This window comes from Etheostoma spectabile, unplaced genomic scaffold (assembly GCF_008692095.1).
Source record: "Etheostoma spectabile isolate EspeVRDwgs_2016 unplaced genomic scaffold, UIUC_Espe_1.0 scaffold00002885, whole genome shotgun sequence".
In the NCBI taxonomy this organism is placed as follows: Eukaryota; Metazoa; Chordata; class Actinopteri; order Perciformes; family Percidae; genus Etheostoma; species Etheostoma spectabile.
In genome coordinates, this window is record NW_022602963.1 from 2,821 (window position 1) to 21,111 (window position 18,291).

At 40.3% G+C, this 18,291-nt stretch overlaps 4 non-coding genes across 4 annotated transcripts; 3 read left to right on the forward strand and 1 right to left on the reverse strand.

Moving 5' to 3' along the window:
- Window positions 1–3,000: 3,000 nt before the first annotated feature.
- trnas-aga (transfer RNA serine (anticodon AGA)) lies at window positions 3,001–3,082 on the reverse strand. The gene has a single exon. It is a non-coding gene; the product is annotated as a tRNA-Ser (tRNA).
- Window positions 3,083–10,352: 7,270 nt separating this feature from the next.
- On the forward strand, window positions 10,353–10,425 carry trnak-cuu (transfer RNA lysine (anticodon CUU)). The gene has a single exon. It is a non-coding gene; the product is annotated as a tRNA-Lys (tRNA).
- A 4,518-nt stretch (window positions 10,426–14,943) lies between these two features.
- Window positions 14,944–15,015, forward strand: trnae-uuc (transfer RNA glutamic acid (anticodon UUC)). Its single transcript has one exon. It is a non-coding gene; the product is annotated as a tRNA-Glu (tRNA).
- A 1,814-nt stretch (window positions 15,016–16,829) lies between these two features.
- Window positions 16,830–16,901, forward strand: trnag-ucc (transfer RNA glycine (anticodon UCC)). The gene has a single exon. It is a non-coding gene; the product is annotated as a tRNA-Gly (tRNA).
- The last annotated feature ends 1,390 nt before the right edge of the window (window positions 16,902–18,291 follow it).

Genomic DNA, 18,291 nt, shown 5'->3' on the forward strand with positions numbered 1-18,291 from the left:
CTAGCCTATATATACTATAATATATATATATATATATATATATATATATATATATATATATATATATACATACTGCAACGTTGGGCCACTATTGTGCATCTCTAACCTCTGCATCTCTAAATGTAACTGTAAATAATTAATTTGATGTTTTTTAAATGAACAAATAGTCTTTATTTTCCCCAAAAAGTAAAAACAGTAAGTGGGCCAGAGGATGACAGCCAAACATTACTGAACATTGGCACAAAGGTTAAAGGATTAGAATTTATGTAACTCAGTGTTTATCATTCTTTAGAATTTCAGTGGTCTTAGTTGATCCCTCATCATTAATTTAACTTTGGGTCCCTGGTCCCTACACCAGGGACCCCTGGACCTGTTCACCACAGACCCAAATCTTCTCAGCTGTTGCTGACATATGCTACTGTCTCTTCATGTGGTTCATTATGTTTGGCACATTGTGTGGGTCAGTTCTTATATTATAAAGTTAATAATGTATATAATGTAAATGCTGAATGCCCTAAAACCTGTTGATACAACAATGCAAAGGCTCCTAACCCTACAGTTTTGCACATATCATGTAAGACTTGATTTCTCCATTTTTTTTGTTGCAAAAAACTCTCCAGAAAGTGCCATTAATGGTTTATTTTTCAAATTTTTTTCCTGGGGGGCATACCCCCAGATCCCCTAGGAGTCCCCCCCCCACATATACCAAATCCCAATTTAAACCCTAAAGGATAAAGACCCAAAGAAATTGCTTTGTACGCGGCAAAATATGGTTGGCCCCCCCAAAATCTCACTCCAAGGTTTTTGGAAAAGTTGGCAGCCCTGCTTCAGAAGAGTAATGTTAGTCACAGCGCTTACTTGCTTTGGTGTTTGTAAAGCATTAAGTCTATCCCCAGATGAGGGACAACTCTGTCCGGCTCAGTTATGTAGCATGAAAGCTAGCATAAGCTTACTAGCATCCAGCCCGCTTCTAAATACTGTAATACCTTTAATTAGCTCAACACTTTTTAACAGTTAAACTGAAACACTGGCGCTGAGCTCCAGGTCCTGCAGACGCAGACGGTCCGCCGTCAGTGGGGCTCGGCCAGCGGGGAAACATCACTAGAAAGCTCCTCTGCCGACCTCGACGTGATCTGATCTCCAGCGGGACACGGAAAGCTCCAGACCCGATAGCAGCGGCACAACCCCCGGAGCCCACCGCCAGTGTGGTGGTGAATAGCAAGCTAGCGTTAGCGAACTAACCAACCAGCCCGCTAACAAAAAAAATAATAATTTAAAAGGCACGCATTATACCCACTGATGGTGGTCCGTCCGTGGCTGCAAGACCTGGAGCTCACCCCATTGTTTGAGTTTGACTTTTAAAAGTGTTGAGATATTTAAAAGGTATTTATTTATAAGCGGGTTAGTTTGCTAACGCTAGCTTGCTAATCCACCAACACTATGGTGAGCGGGTCTGAAGCTATCCATGTCCGTCTGCAGCTGCAGGACCTGGAGCTCACCGCCAGTGTTTCAGTTTGACTGTTAAAAAGTGTTGAGATAATTAAAAAGTATTTGTTTAGAAGCAGGCTGGCTGCTAGTTAGCCAATGCTAGCTTACATGCTACATAAATAAGCCTGACAGAGCTGTCCCTCACAGAAAAAAAACACAGGTAAAATTAAAAAAACACTACATAAACTTTGCTACAGTGTGTTTATTTAAACATAGGTACACCTACATGTAGGTGACGAGATTGCAATATAAGCCTTTAAATCATGGGTCTCAACTCGCGGCCCGGGGGCCAATTGCGGCCCGCGGGATGATATTTTGTGGCCCCCTACTTGACATCAAAGTTAAGTGTTAGTGCGGCCGCGCGTTCTGAAACTTTTTCTCATTGCGCTTGTCACTTATTGGCTACCGTAGTAGTCTCCTGACAGCGCGTACGGTGTCAAGCTAGCTAAGTACTCTTTGCGGCAAATGTCTGAGGTTTGACAATGTGATGTCTGCTGTTGTGAATTCACCAACCTATCAGATCTAGGGGCTTAAAGCACCAGCAGTTCCGCGCCCTGTTTGGAGAAATAGAGGTTGTTTTTTTAATACTTGATGCGGCCCAGCCAAACCCAGACTCTACTTCCAGCGGCCCCCAAGTAAGTTGAGTTTGAGACCCCTGCTTTAAATTAATATTAGCAGCGGAAGCGTGCTGGGCCCATAACCCAGAGGTTGATGGATCGAAACCATCTTCTACTATTTCCTGTGCTTTGTATCTTCAGTAAGTATATATCCAGTCTGTTGATGTTTAACACAGCAACTGATGTTGCAAGTGTCTGAAGTGAAATGTCTCCACCTGCTGAAGAGTAAACCTAATGGCATGTTGAGATTATTTCACCCATAAAAAAAGAAACTTCAGTGCTCATACCTTTTATTCCCACTGTAACACACATAAAACTGGAGTGTAATACAGTAAATATACTACACTACAAGTAATAAATACTGTAAATAGAAACTGTAAAACATGTTGTGTTGTTGTGTTGTTTACCAGTCAGATTACCACAGGAGGTAATATCTGTTGCAGCTCTTTTAAAGACTCTACCATAATACCTGCTGGAGATGCCAGGTCCTCATACATGTAAAGCATGAGCTCTACCACTGAGCTACATCCCCTGAAGATTTTGAAATTCTTTTGACTTTTTTCTGAGATAGACTTAGACTTATCTTTATTAATCCTTTTGGGATGACTCCCGCAAGGAAATTGAAATATGCGGTGGCTTGAAATCAAACCTGGGCAAAATGCTTGCAATGCTATGGTATAATCATAGTCGAAAAGTAACACACCTGTTGCCTTTCTGCTGGACAACACAACGTTCACTGCAAATCTTGTAAGACAGATTGATAAGAAATACATTGGTGGAGACTGGTTGCTTCCAGCACCTATGAGATAAGACAATATTGTTTATGAAGGCACATCTGCGATTTGGTATACTGTGATGTGTCATTGGTTGGCTACCACTCTTAAAAAACAGCGCTCGTTGTCAGCAGGATTTGAACCTGCGCGGGGAGACCCCAATGGATTTCTAGTCCATCGCCTTAACCACTCGGCCACGACAACTGACAAGTAGCTCTATACCTGTTTGCAAAAATGTTCATAAACGTTTCTATTGGTTAAGACTGTAACTTAAGATGTCATTGTAATCACATTCAGATCACCTCAAATAAAGACACTGATGATCATTGTGTTCATAAGTGCTTCTCTTTGGGGTTGTTTGGTTGTGAGTTCATCATCAGACACTAACACATGCAGAGCAAGTACATTTCAGCAGTTGTCCACCGCTAGCTAAATAAATAAAAGAATGGGAGTTTTGGAATAGATATTTAGCACTAACTGGTACTTTCTAATGCTGAATGAGCTCTATCTGGAGGAAAAAGGAGTTGCCCCAAAGAAAGTTATTGGACTCTAATTGACCACTCATAGACTGTTAATGGCATACATGGGATGATGGTTGTCTATTCATGAAGCCATTCATTACTTACAATAGTCAGTTTTTTTGTTTCTTGTTATGTCTCGGCAAGAAGTATTATACTTTTGGGTTGTCTGTCCATCTCTACATCAGAATCAGAAATTCTTTATTGATCCCTGAAGGGAAACTCTGGAAAAGACTGCACCTTCGAGCCGGATTTGAACCAGTCTCAATGCCCAAATGTATTACAAGATTTGAAGTGAACATCACATTGTCCAGTGATGGTGGTATAGTGGTGAGCATAGCTGCCTTCCAAGCAGTTGACCTGGGTTCGATTCCCATCCATCGCATTAACTGTTTTTGGGTTGCGGTACTTTCTTTTTTTACAAGAAGTCAGCAGAAAGGTTACTTGCCCAACCTGGTTTGATAAAATCTCTTTGAGCTGCATGATTATGGCCAAAATGATAACGACAATTACTTTGATCAATATGGATATCACGATTAATTATCACAATTATTTGTTGATTTTCTAGTGCAAAGTGCTGGAAAGGAAGGTTTCACCAATCGTTGAACCACAGGTTAACAAGGAACAATCTCAGCAAAGTTATTGATGGATGATTCTAGTTACTTCACCAAGTTCAGGCCAAATGCCACAGCTGTAAGACATCACATTGGTTGCCTTCCAGCTATGTAATATATGCAAATGGCAGTGGTGGGATTTGAACCCACACCTCCAGAGAGACCGGAGCCTTAATCCAGCACCTAAAACCACTCAGCCACACTACCTGCAATTATCAACCTTCCACATCATGACAAACACAGGCACCATAATCAATGTTATGCTTGTTAATGTTATTGGAAAGCTTTATGTAATACAAGCAAATACTTAAGGCCCCACCCAACAGTTTTGTGATATGTGGCGGGCAACTGTATGTCAATGATCAAGCTTGTTGCTGTGACCAAGAATTCACCAGCAAAATAACTGATGCATCATCAGTTTAAAAATTTTCTTGGATGCCAAATATTTGAATTCAAAGTCAGAATCCATTTGAGATGTAAGAACAATACAATGCACGTCCAGCTTCTACATTTCCGCATGAGTCAGCTTCCCCAATTTCTGAGTAACAGGAAAATAGCCTGATAAGCATACATGTGCAGCTCAACCTCAAAAAGCCATAAAGCAAATGCTTGTGGCTTAAAGATCGAGCTCCCGCTCATTAAACACCAGACAGGCTTCGTCTCTGTGGCGCAATAGTCAGCGCAGTCGGCTATTAGCTGAAAGGATGGGGGTAAAACAAAAATTAAAAATTAAAATTAAAATGTGTAAATTGTAGGATGTTTTTTAACCCTAAACAGGTATGGAATCACAAAAAAATATGATTAGGAAAAAACTTATTTTCCTCGGTTCTCAGGAGGATATACACATCAACTTTCTTTTTAATAAATGCATATACACATCAACTTTCTTTTTGATTAATGCATATACACATCAACTTTCTTTTTAATAAATGCATATACACATCAACTTTCTTTTAGATTTATGCATATACACATCAACTTTTGTTTAGATAAATGCATATACAGATAAAATTTCTTTTTGATTAATGCATAAACACATCAACTTTCTTTTTAATAAATTCATACACACATCAACTTTTTTTATTATATCATCACCATTCCTTTTGTCATCATCAAAATTAATTATGACATCAACTTCCTTTTAGATTAGTGCATAAACAAATAAACTTTCTTTTTATTATATCATCACCATTCATTATGTCATCATCAGTATTCATTATGTCATCATCACAATTCATTATGACATCAACTTTCTTTTTAATAAATGCATAAACACATCAACTTTCTTTTTATTATATCATCACTATTCATTATGTCATCATCACAATTCATTATGACACCAACTTTCTTTTTGATTTATGCATAAACACATCAACTTTCTTTTTAATAAATGCATATACACATTCATTATGTCATCATCACTATTCATGTCTACTACTATGTCTGACGGGCCGGTTGGGGTTAGAATGAAGAGTGGCAATAAGAAAAATAGAAAAAATTAGTAGTTTGTAGCAGTTCTTTGTAGTACAGTGGTGTGAAAAAGTGTTTGCCCCCTTCCTCATTTGCTGTTCCTTTGCATGTTTGTCACACTTAAGTGTTTCGGAACATCAAACCAATTTAAACAATAGTCAAGGACAACACAAGTAAACACAAAATGCAATTTGTAAATGAAGGTGTTTATTATTAAAGGTGAAAAAAAATCCAAACCATCATGGCCCTATGTGAAAAAGTGATTGCCCCCCTTGTTAAAACATACTATAACTGTGGTTGTCCACACCTGAGTTCAATTTCTCTAGCCACACCCAGGCCTGATTATTGCCACACCTGTTCACAATCAAGGCATCACTTAAATAGGAGCTGCTTGACACAGTAAGGTCCACCAGAAGATCCTTAAAAGCTACCCATCATGCCGAGACCCAAAGAAATTCAGGAACAATTGAGAAATGTTGTTCCTGAATTTTGTCCAAAAAACTGCAGGCCTCACTTGCCTCAGTTAAGGTCAGCGTTCATGCCTCCACCATCTGGAAAAGACTGGGCAAAAATGGCCTGCATGGCAGAGTTCCAAGGAGAAAACCACTGCTGAGCAAAAAGAACATCAAAGAACATTATACCAAAAGCAAAATATGGTGGTGGTAGTGTGATGGTCTGGGGCTGTTTTGCTGCTTCAGGACCTGGAAGACTTGCCGTGATAAAAGGAACTATGAATTCTGCTGTCTACCAAGAGATCCTGAAGGAGAATGTCCGACCACCTGTTCGTGTAGTCAAGCTGAAACAAACTTGGGTTCTGCAGCAGGACAATGATCCTAAACACACCAGCAAGTCCACCACCGAATGGCTGAAGAAAAACAAAATGAAGACTTTGGAGTGGCCTAGCCAAAGTCCTGACCTGAATGCTATTGAGATGTTGTGGTATGACCTTATAAAGGCCGTTCATGCTCGACAATCCTCTAATGTAACTGAATTAGGACAATTCTGCAAGTGTGACAAACATGCAAAGGAACAGGAAATGAGGAAGGGGGCAAACACTTTTTCATACCACTGTGGTTCATGGCATAGCAGGACGCTGTGCGGCATTACAAGGCACAGCAGGACATAGCAGGACGTAGCAGGGCACTGCAGTGTAGCATTCTGGGAGCGTAGTGCTCTCGCAGGGTTGTAAGGTACTATAAGCTCTTTAAGATAAGATGGAGCCTGACCGTGAAGAGCTTTGAAGGTGAGAAGAAGGATTTTAAATTCTATTCTAAATTTTACAGGAAGCTAATGCAGAGAAGCTAAAACAGGAGAAACGTAATCTCTTTTCCTGGTTCCGGTCAGAACACGTGCCGCAGCATTCTGGATCAGCTGAAGAGTCCTTATGGACTTTTCCGAGCAGCCTGATAACAAAGAATTGCAGTAATCCAACCTAGAAGTAACAAATGCATGGACTAGTTTTTCTGCATCATTTTTAGAGAGGATATTCCTTATTTTTGCAATATTACGTAGGTGAAAAAAGGCGATCCTTGAAATTTGCTTTAAGTGGGAATTAAAGGACATGTCCTGATCAAAGATGACTCCAAGATTCTTCACAGTGGTGCTGGAGGCCAGGGTGATGCCATCCAGAGTAACTATATCTTTGGATAATGCGTCACGGAGGTGCTTGGGTCCGAGAGCAATAACTTCAGTTTTATCTGAGTTTAACATTAGAAAATTACAAGTCATCCAGGTTTTAATATCCTGAAGGCACGTTTGAAGTTTAGCTAACTGATTAGTTTCATCAGGCTTGATTGATAGATATAACTGAGTATCATCTGCATAACAATGAAAGATTATGGAGTGTTTCCTAATAATACTGCCTAAAGAAAGCATATATAAAGTGAACAGGATTGGACCGAGCACAGATCCTTGTGGGACTCCATGACTAACCTTGGCGTGCACAGAGGATTCATGAACAAACTGAGATCGATCTGATAAATAAGACTTAAACCAGCTTAGAGCAGTCCCTTTAATGCCAATTAAATGTTCCAATCTCTGTAATAAGATATAATGGTCAATGGTATCAAATGCAGCGCTAAGATCCAATAACACAAGTACAGAGATAAGTCCTTTGTCTGATGCAATTAGGAGGTCATTAGTAATTTTCACAAGTGCTGTCTCTGTGCTATGATGAACTCTAAATCCTGACTGAAAATCCTCAAATAAGCTGTTGCTATGCAAAAAGTCGCACAGCTGTTTGGCGACTGCTTTCTCAAGAATCTTAGAGAGAAATGGAAGGTTGGATATTGGTCTATAGTTGGCTAAAACATCTCGATCAAGGTTTGGTTTTTTCAGAAGAGGTTTAATTACAGCAACTTTAAAGTGCTGTGGTACATAGCCTGTTAATAAAGACAAATTGGTTATATCCAGTAGCGAAGTGTTGACTAATGGTAAAACTTCTTTAAGTAGCCTAGTCGGGATGGGGTCTAAGAGGCAGGTTGAGGGTTTAGATGAAGAAATAATTGAAATAAATTGATAAAGATCAAGTTAAGCAAAGCAGTCAAAACATGTATCTGGTTTTACAGCTGTTTCTAAGGTTCCTGAGTTTAGAGATAAGTCAGTGCCAGTTAAAGGCAGGTCTTGGTGAATTTTGCTTCTAATAGTTATAATTTTATCATTGAAGAATCTCATAAAGTCGTTACTACTAAGAGCTATGGGAATACTTGGCTCAGTAGAGCTGTGACCTTCTGTTAGCCTGGCTACAGTGCTGAAAAGAAACCTGGGGTTGTTCCTATTTTCCTCTATTAATGACGAGTAGTACGCTGCTCTGGCATTACGGAGGGCCTTCCTATACGTTTTAAGACTATCTTGCCAGATTAAACGAGAATTTTCCAGTTTGGTGGAACGCCAACTCTTCAAAGTTTCCGCGATATTTGCTTTAATTTGCGAGTTTCAGTGTTATACCATGGAGCTAACCGTCTTTGTTTTATTATCTTCTTTTTTAGAGGGGCAACAGAGTCAAGAGTCATTCGTAGCGAGCCTGCTGCGCTATCAACAAAATGATCGATATACTATACTGGCCCATTCAGGATAAGCACTGTATACTCTGACTGCAGCAACACAAGTTCAAATTTCAGTGATACCTAATTTTTATGGTGATTACGAGACTGAATGCAAAGTGATCTGTTTAATGGGTAGCAGGGGGATTGGGTGGACATGATGATGGGATGCAAACAGTGGTAATCTCTGCAACAACAAGGTGCTGCTGGGACTTGAACCCAGGATTTCCAGTTTACTAGACAGGCACTTCAACCAACTAAGCAACAGCATCTCCATTAGCAGGTGTAATGTTAATTCTCAATTTCTCTTTTACCTTGAATAAGCTAAACATACAGTATACTGACTTGCAGTATTGGGAGTAACGTGTTACAAAAGTAACGCAAATAAAGTAATGTATTCCTTTTTGCTTTAACACAGTAATATAACTCATTACTAATTACATTTCAGTAATATTATACTTGTTGAAACAACAAGAAACACAAACATTAAAGTGGAGCCAGTGAAGCTCGGTCCACCAGGTGGACCAGTCACCATTTGAACCAGACTGGGGAGGACGCTTCAGGGCCCAGCACGAATCGTGGAGCAACAGCTACGGCCGCAACAGTGCCTTCTGACGTCCACTAAGGACCCCCCAGTTGCTCAGAAAAGGGAAGTTCGGGGTCCCTTGCTGGAGTTGCTTGACAAAGACGGATGGATGGTTGGAACCCTGGTCACTAACTCATTGTAATCTTGCATGACACACAAACCTGTAGGAGGCACTGTAGCTTAGTGGTTAAAGCACCTGTCTTGTAAACAAGAGATCCTGGGTCCAAATTCAGTGCCTTAATTATCAGTCAATATTTATGTTATCAGCACTAGAAAGAGTGTATATATATTTTTGTTGGTGTTGCTATAGTGCCTAACAAGCATTATTTAATTTTGCCCAGTTGCCCAGTTATATTCTGTTTTTACAGCAGAGAACCCCTGAGGCCCGACAGACTCCATTACAGTTGGTAACATCAATCAGACAAAAAAGAGCCTATTTCACAAGTACCTTGGGCAGTTCTGAATGACTGATGGGGATTCCTAAGCATTTCAGTCCCATGTGTACAGACAAGATTATCAGCAACATCGCCACGTCAGAAAAGTTTCTGGTATGCAAAGACCAATAAAATGCCACGCTCACGCCACACAGGAGGCCTTACCCGTGACTTCCACCAGCTGCAGATCCACTCCGCTTCGTGTCTGCTCCGTGATCCGCAGTCCATCAACACCCACCAGGTCCGGATTTGTTAAAGGCCATGACGGACCACTGAAGTCAAGGACCCACAGGATTTTGCAAATTAATGTATGATCACGCGATGTAACAGGATGTAGTTTCTATAAACAGAACCACAAAACCAGAAGAATGAACTAGATGACCCTTGCATTGTTCTGAATTTAATGTGTTTTAATGTATCATCTTAAGCCTGTATTAATGTAGTGTTTCTGTGTAAATGCAACATGCCTTTTTCATTTGCTACCAGGGCTTAATGAGTGGCATGGGAAAGACATGATGATGGGATGCAAACAGAGGTAATCGCTGCAACAACAATGTGTTGCTGGGATTTGAACCCATGATCACCTGTTTACCAAAGAGGCAGTTTAACCAACTAAGCCACAGCACCCCCTTGAGTACTACTCACGAACAAACAACAAACTTACCAAATGCAGCTCAAATTTCTGGAATGAAAGCTTAACTTTCTAGAACTGCATCTTAACATTCTAGAACTGCCAAGTAACATTCTAGAACTGTAACATTTCAGAAGTTTTAACTGAAACTTTTAGACCGCAACTCAAAACTTGTGAAGTGCCTGGCTAGCTCAGTCGGTAGAGCATGAGACTCTTAATCTCAGGGTCGTGGGTTCGAGCCCCACGTTGGGCGGAGGTGTTTTAGAGAGTGGGAATGCCTGACTTCTGCACCGTATAATGTGGCTGTATTGGGGTCGATCGTCTGTCAATCGCTTTAGCAGTTGGATTAGCAGTTCCATCCCAGTGTAAAAATCCCTGTAATTTACCAGACTAAAATGTGCCTGCGTTCTACGATCTTGGCCTGTGCTGACCTCCTGTTCCTCAGATCAAATTAAAGTGACAATGCATGTTTAAATTCTAAAACTTCAACCTATTGTTCTAGAACTGCAACTTAACATTCCAGAACTGCAGCTTAAAAGAAAGTTGATATGTATATGCATTAATCCAAAATAAAGTTGATGTGTATATGCATTAATAAGAAGACCCTGTGGCGCAACGGCAGACTGTCAGTAGAAATAAACCTTTTGTTGTAAGAAAACTTGTTTAATTTGTTATGAATCTTTTTTGTAATTTTACATATGTTTAAAAAATATCAGAAAAGCCAGGCACTTCTCAAGTTTTGAGTGGCGGTCCAAAAATTTCACTTAAAACTCACTTGTCCCCCTCATCTCTGCTATCATCCACTCCTCCCTTACCACTGGAACCGTCCCTACATCCTTCAAAACTGCTGCCATCACCCCTATTTTGAAAAAACCTGGTGCCGACCCATCCAACTTCAACAACTTCCGTCCTATTTCCAATCTACCCTTCCTCTCCAAAATTATTGAAAAAACAGTTACCTCTCAACTCCATTCTCACCTATCCCACAATAACCTGTATGAACAGTTCCAGTCTGGTTTCCGCCCCCTCCATAGCACTGAAACACCACTCATCAAAATCACCAACGACCTCCTAATGGCAGCTGATTCTGGACTCCTCACCATCCTCATCCTCCTCGACCTGAGTGCAGCATTTGACACCATCTGTCACACCACCCTCCTCAATAGGCTATCTTCCATTGGCATCACCCACACTCCGTTAGACTGGTTCACATCTTACCTCTCTGGTCGCACACAGTTCATTCAACTCAAGTCCTGTGAATCCATTCCCTCCTCCGTCACTTCAGGTGTGCCCCAGGGCTCTGTTTTGGGGCCCCTACTCTTCATCATTTACCTGCTTCCCCTCGGCAATATCTAACGCAAATTTAACATTCACTTCGACTGTTACGCCGATGACACCCAGCTCTACCTCTCCACCAAACCCTCGTCCACTCTCCCGCCCACCTCCCTTACGGATTGCATCTCTGAAATAAAAATCTGGCTCACCCAAAACTTCCTCAAATTAAACAGTAATAAAACCGAGGTTCTCCTCATTGGCACCAAAGCCACTCTTTCCAAAACAGACAGTTTTTCTCTCACAATTGACAACTGCTCCGTCTCACCCTCCCCCAAGGTTAAGAGTCTGGGTGTCATCCTTGACAGCACATTATCCTTTCAACCCCATGTCAATAACATTACCCTGTCTGCCTACTTCCACCTACGTAACATCAATCACCTCCGCCCCTCCCTTACCCCCCACACTGCTGCAATTCTTGTCCACAGTCTCGTCACTTCCCGTCTCGATTTTTGCAACTCTCTCCTCTTCGGTCTCGCTCACAAATCCCTCCACAAACTTCAATTGGTCCAGAATTCAGCTGCCCACATCATAACTCAAACCCCCTCCATCCACCACATCACTCCTGTCCTCCAACAGCTCCACTGGCTCCCGGTCCAGTTCCGTATCAAATTCAAAATCCTTCTATTAGCATTCAAGGCCATCCACAACCTCGCCCCCCCATATTTGTCTGATCTCCTCCAGCGTCCCACTCCCTTCCGCTCCCTCAGATCCTCTTCCTCCATAAACCTGTCTGTCCCCCCCGCCCGTCTCACCACCATGGGGGGCAGAGCATTTAGCCGCTCTGCTCCCCGTCTCTGGAACTCACTACCCCCCCAACTCAGAAACATTGATTCATTCCCCCATTTCAAATCACAACTAAAAACACATCTGTTTATAACTGCCTATTTCACCTAAATGTCTGTTGCTCCGCCTTTTCTGTTGTATAGTATTTGTTTTGCTGTATAGTATTTGTTTTTCTGTTGTATAGTATTTGTTTTTCTGTTGTATAGTATTTCTTTTGCTGTTGTATAGTTTTGGTTTTGGTTTTGCTGTATAGTATTTGTTTTGCTGTTGTATAGTATTGGTTTTGTTTTGCTGTATAGTATTTGTTTGCTGTTGTATAGTATTTGTTTTTCTGTTGTATAGTATTTGTTTTGCTGTTGTATAGTATTTGTTTTGCTGTTCTTAATTTATGAATTCCCTGTGCGGCGTCCTTGAGTGCCAAGAAAGGCGTCTTTAAATAAAATGTATTATTATTATTATTAAAACTTCTGAAATGTTACAGTTCTAGAATGTTACTTGGCAGTTCTAGAATCTTAGGTTGAAGTTCTAGAATGTAAAGATGCAGTTCTAGAAAGTCAAGCTTTCATTCTAGAAAAGATGCAGTTGTAGAACAATAGGTTGTAGTTTTAGAATATTAAGAGTTATGGTCCTAAAATGTTACTTACAGTTCTACAATGTTATTTGTAGTTCTAGAATGTTAGGTTTGATTTCTAGAATGTTAATCTGTCGATCTATAATGTTAGGTCAAACTTCAAGAATGTTAACCTGCAATTCTGGAATGTTAAGTTGCAGTTCTGGAACAATAGGTTGAAGTTGTAGAATTTTATGAGTTGCGGTCCTAAACTGTTAATTACAGTTCTAAAATCTTACATTGTAGTTCTAGAATGTTGAGTTGCAGTTCTAGAACAACAGGTTGAAGTTTTAGAATTTGAACATGCATTGTCACCAGACTTTAGTTTGATCTGAGGAACATGAGGTCAGCACAGACCATGATTGTAGAATGCAGGCACATTTCAGTCTGGTAAATTTCAGGAATTTTTAAACAAGGATGGAACTGCTAATCTTGCAAATGACAGCATATCCACTGCAATACAGCCACCTGATACTGTGCAGAACTCAGGGATTCCCACTCTCTAAAACACCTCCGCCCAACGTGGGACTCTAACACACGACCCTGAGATTAAGAGTCTCATGCTCTACCGACTGAGCTAGCCAGGCTCTTCTCAAGATTTAAGTTGCAGTCCAAAATTTTACTTAAAACTTCTGAAATGTTACAGTTCTAGAATGTTACTTGGCAGTTCTAGAATGTTAGATTGAAGTTCAAGAATGTTAAGCTGAATTCTACAATTTTAGCTTCAAATTCTAGAATGTTAAGCTGCAGTTCTAGAATGTTAAGCTGTAGTTCTAGAATGTTAAGATGCAGTTCTAGAAAGTTAAGCTTTCATTCTAGAAATTTGAGTTGCATTTCAAGAACAATAGGTTGAAGTTTTAGAATTTTTATAAATTGCGTTCCCAAAAGGTTGCTCATAGTCCTAAAAGGTTACATTGTAGTTCTAGAATGGTAAGGTGCAGTTCTGGAATGTTAAGTTGCAGTTGTAGAACAATAGGTTGTAGTTTTAGAATATTAAGAGTTATGGTCCAATCATTACCGACATACTGGAAGTCGTCCATGTTTAATTAGATGCTCTCCAGTTATTGTTGTTTGGTAGATTAACATTATATTTTCTTACTTTGGGGACTTTTCATTTCATATTCTTTGTCTGACATTTTCTATCCCTGTTTGTATTTTCTGTGACTGCATGTGATTTTAAATCTGTTGGAGTTTCTTCAGACTAAAGCAAAGACACTGATGATGTCATCCAAAAGAGACATAAAGGACAGCAACCTGTTTCCAGAGGACACTAAAGAATGACGGAGCAGCAGGAAACAGAGCAGCTCAAATAGCAAACAGCTGATTTATTCATCTGACTTGTAGAATAACGCCAATGATTGACTTGTTTTAAATGTCTGGGAATGTGGAACAGCTCCATGCTGACTACCTGAAATAAAACAAGGCCACATGCTGATTATTGGGGACTTGATTTGATGGATTTATTCTTCCTGTTGTGTCTCTGTTTAAACTCCTAATTTAAAGGTAAAGTCAGCGTCCACTAAAGGTTGTGTTGTTGCTGCTGACAGACTCAGATCATTATTCTAAGTGTGTGACAACATTATGGGATGGATCCCTACAGAGATAGACCTTTTAGTTAACAAGGAACATCCTTTTAGTTTAGATCCTTTAGTTTCCAACCAGACCAGAGTGGTGATTGTAGGAACAGTGGAAAGATGAACCAAGACGGCTTTTCATATATATATTTTCTTTTTCTATTGACTATAGTTGTGTTTGTTATTAACAGAAATCAACCTGTCAACATTTCTATTCATCATAAAGTTTTTTACTGCCAGTTCAAAATGGAGCTGAACACGGAGGAGGATTCCTCCCTAACGGCCGCTCTGCTCTGCTCCGTGCCCCCGCTGTCCGGTAATAGTTAAAGCAGATAAAACCTAAAGAACACTCAAAAGCTTCAATATAAAACTTACTTAAGAATCTTTTTCATTCAGGTTCAAGAGAAGCCCTGTTTCCAGCCAGACTATGAATTGATTCATAAAATCCCTGGTATTAATATGTGGTCAGTCCCATATGGTCTAGTGGTTAGGATTCCTGGTTTTCACCCAGGTGGCCCGGGTTCAACTCCCGGTATGGGAATTGCTATCTAGCCAATGAAGGTCTGTAGAAAGATCTGGTTTAATGGTCCTGTATTAAATGAAGTACGCAACCTATGCCCCTATATAGTATATACAGTGCCTCAGAATTGCTTGTTGAATGGTCTATTAGCTTTGGAACCCCCCTTTCCCACAGCTTTCAATTGTCAGATATGGGTGGGGGAGTGGGCTCTGTGTCCAACCCTTTCTGTGTAAAAAAAACAAGTAAAGAAGTTTCTTGGATGAGAGACAAAACTTCTGCTGATGTCTTTTTACCAAGTCCAGTTGCCCTTGGCGTGGATCTTGAGTCCCACCAAAGGATTTGGCCTGTATTGCACATTGCCTTCACATCCCGTGCAATGTATTGCCATTGTCAAGCACATTGACTTTCTTCCATGTCTCCATATATTTGGGCTGACAGTTGAGAAACCTTCCCTTGTTAACTATGACATGGATGATTGAGAGCCTACTTTATCATGACATGTTTAATTTACTCTATTATAATTTTTGAGACAGGTCCTACTGAAGCTCTGCTGGATCAGTCAGGATGGCCGAGCAGTCCCAGGTGCTGCATTCAGGTCGCTGTCTCCAGTGGAGGCGTGGGTTCTAATCCCATTTCTGACTAGTGTCTTCATTCGGAGTTAATGTCTGAGACGTGATATGGGGAATAAAGAATTTAGGAGTTCAATGTATTTAAGGACAACATCGTTGTTTTTTAAGTGCAATAGGCTTGGCCAAACAGGAAGCCCAACAAAAGTCTCAGCTAAAGTCACTGTAGGACAGCCTTGAGCTATTGGTAGGCCACACTCACACACAAAAATTTAAAAAATATGGCAATAGCCTACTATGTCTACAAAAAATGTATAGTCCAGGAAAAGCAAGATTATCAGCAAAAATATGCAAACAGAGGCAGGAGCAAGCAGCAAAGCATCTGCACTGTAAGAAGCAGGAAGCAAGTCAATAGTCCACAGGATCAGTAATAGCAGACACCGGCAAAGTTCAAATCGTAGTGTACTGCCTGTGTCTGTGAATCCTCAGGGAGGCAGCTTGATTGATTTATATGCCGCCTTATTTGTACCACAACAGAGGGCCTCTCCCGGAAGTGGACAGGAATTACCCTGAACATGAATAGTGGAGACAGGTTGCTTCCAGTACCTTAGAAATAACACAACATTGTTCGTGGACGCACATCTGCAATTTGATATCCTGTGATGTGTCATTGGATTGCTACCACTCTTAAAGAATGCCTTTTGCTGTCAGAAGGATTTCAACCTACGCGGTGAGACCCTAATAGATTTCTAGTTCTTCACCTTAACCATTCGGCCACGACAACCTGAAAAGCAGTACTATACCTGTTTGGACAAAGGTTCAGAAACTTTTTTTTTCAATTGGTTAGTAGTAGTTACCAGACAAGGGCAAAGTGCAAATTGTAGTGCACTGCCTACTAAAAAGTTACAGGGCAGTATACAAAATTAAACATTAAAGAAATGAATAACCATTTAAAGAAAGGCAACATCAAGAAGAAAAGTTTTCAGCCTTGATTTAAAAGTTACTGAAGATGAAAGCATGGCAAAGTTTTTTCCAAATCCTGTTGACACATACGTCCTTTAACCCTTGATATTTTCTTAAGGTGATAATAGGCTGACTTTGTAATTGTCTTAATGTGGCTGTTAAAATTTAAGTCCACGACTTCACCAAGATTTCTGGCTTTGCAATCTTTGCCAAAAAATTAACTTTTGGAAATTGATCTTAATGCCTTAATATAATAAAAAGGAAAAAGAAAAAGACAACGTTTAAGGACACCAACTGTCTTGTCTAGCGATGGTGGTATAGTGGTGAGCATAGCTGCCTTCCAAGCAGTTGACCTGGGTTCGATTCCCAGCCATCGCAGTAGTTTTCATTGTGTGGTTACTTGCTTTATTTGTCAAGAAGTAACCAGAAAGGTTACTTGCCCAACCCGATTTGATAAAAAATTAGATCTCTTTTATGGTACAAATAAGGGAGCATATCAATCAATCAAGCGGCCTCCAGGATCCACAGACACAGGCAGGATACCACGATTTGCACTTTGCCCGTGTCTGGTAAATACTGCTAACCAATTGAAAAGTTTATGAACATTTGTTCAAAAAGGTATGAACATTTTTTTCATGTTGTCGTGTCCGAGTGGTTAAGGCGATGGACTAGAAATCCATTGGGGTCTCCCCGCGCAGGTTCGAATCCTGCTGGCAACGAAAGGTTTTCTTTTAGAGTGCTAGCAAACCAATGACACATCACAGTAACCCCAATTGCAGATGTGTCTTCATGAACAGTGTTGTGTTACTTCATAGGTACTGGAAGCCAACTTTTTCCACCATTTATTATCTGTCTGTGTCACAAGATTTGCAGTGAGCGTTGTATTGTCCAGCAGAAAGGCAACAGGTGTGTTACTTTTGACTATGATTTATATCGTAGCAGTGCAATCATTTTGCCCAGGTTTGATTTCCAGCCACCGCAGTTGCATTTACAGGTTTTAAAGCCATAAACAACATATTTCAATTTCCTTGCGAGAGTCATCCCAAAAGGATTAATAAAGATTAGTCTGAGTCGATCTCAGAAAAAAGTCAAAAGAATTCCAAAATCTTCAGGGGATGTAGCTCAGTGGTAGAGCGCATGCTTTACATGTATGAGGACCTGGCATCTCCAGCAGGTATTATGGTAGAGTCTTTAAAAGAGCTGCAACAGATATTACCTCCTGTGGTAATCTGACTGCTAGACAGCATAACAAGCACTTTAAATTTTCATGTTTTACAGTTTCCATTTACAGTATTTATTACCTGTAGTGTAGTATATTTACTGTATTACACTCCAGTTTTTATGGGTGTTACAGCGGGAATAAAAGGTATGAGCACTGTAGTTTCTTTTTTTATGGAAGACATAATCTCAACATGCCATTAAGTTTACTCTTCAGCAGTGGAGACACTTGCAACATCAGATGCTTTGTTAAACATCAACAGACTGGAAATAGACTTGATGCTGATACAAAGCACAGGAATTAGAAGAGGATGGTTTCAATCCCTCAACCTCTGGGTTTTGGGCCCAGCACACTTCAGTGTCTGTGATTGACATTTTGAGGGGAGATTGGGACCCTGTGGCAACCAAGGTTCCAACAGCTTACGGGTAGTAAAGTTAAACATTTGGTAGATCTTGCAACTATCTTTTATGTGAGGTCCCTGATTACTCACACATTGATTATTCACATGTAACACTTGTGATTGGCTGGTGTTTAAAAAAAAAAGGGCAT